Source organism: Lipotes vexillifer, unplaced genomic scaffold (assembly GCF_000442215.2).
Source record: "Lipotes vexillifer unplaced genomic scaffold, Lipotes_vexillifer_v1.1 scaffold121, whole genome shotgun sequence".
In the NCBI taxonomy this organism is placed as follows: domain Eukaryota; kingdom Metazoa; phylum Chordata; class Mammalia; order Artiodactyla; family Lipotidae; genus Lipotes; species Lipotes vexillifer.
Window position 1 is genome coordinate 1,160,148 of NW_006773122.1, and position 1,245 is coordinate 1,161,392.

A 1,245-nucleotide genomic window follows, 5' to 3' on the forward strand; every position below is an offset into this window, starting at 1 on the left:
TCCTTGACTTGCTATACCTTGGTGGAGGCTGGGGATCACTCACCAGGTCGAGAATCTCCGTGGGTAGTTAGTTCAAATTCCCATGCCGTCTGGTTGACACTGAAGGGCAACAACCAGTAGGTGAGCTTGCCTCCAGGCCTTTTTATCCTCTATATTTTGGTTTTTAAACACCCAGTAGGCAATCTCAACCAGGTGAGAGGTACACCTAGTGTCGGGGGCACTTTGGGCCAGTTGACAGGTTTCTTTTCTGCTGCCTAGATTCCCTTTAGGAGTGATCTGTCCAGTCGAATTCAACGGCCACTATTTTCAGCTCAGCATTGGTGTCTTTTCGAGGGACCAAAAACAAACAAAAAAACCCTTTTATTTACTTAGAAGTATTTGTCTGTCTCATCCTTGACTTTTAAATTTAATTCTCCATATGTGCTTTTATTCCCCTCCTCCACCATGCCCAATCCCAAATTCTTTTTTTCATCTTTTGCAATTTGCACTGTTTTAGTTATTTACTTCCCTAATCTAGATGTGGATATGTCTCTACATCTGTTATTAAAATAAGAGTCTTTTTTGGTGATGTCTGGGTCATGCTGTCATTGGTATTAAAAATGTTCTCGTTTTCATTATCTGAACTCTTAGAAAACATGGTCATAATAGTCGCACTGTTAGAAATTAAACTAATACTATATCAGTACAAAGCACAACAGTTAATCCACAGACAAAGCCATAGTAGACTAATTATTAAAGCTTATGATTGCAGTGCACTTAAATTGTACACTTAAATTGTATCACTCCAGAGTGATGCAACAGTGGATAAACCATTTTTGTAAACTGCAAATCATGACTGCCAGCATCAACAGCCAAGGGGGAAAAAAAGCAATAGTAAAGACTAGGAAAGGCATAAAATCTTTGCCTTATCCACTTGAGAGGATAACAGTGTTGCTTACACCTTTACTTTTGGGGCCACCTTATGGGTTTTGTACTTATTCTCCTACTTTCCCCAGCCATCCTCCCAAATCAGGACTTTTGAAGTCCCTGGGAGGGATTTCCTGCGGCAGTTCCAGGCAAAACTTTATGGTGGGTCACTCCACCTCAGTCTTCTCCTTTCATTTCTCCTTTTTTCTATCTGTCAATCCCCCCTTCTCCTTCATTCTCCTTTGCCTCTGTCCTCAGTCTCTCACTCTCAGTCCGACATTCTCCCCCATTTTGTCCTCTAGTCTCCATTCTCTGTTCTTTTTTTTTTTTTTTTTTTTG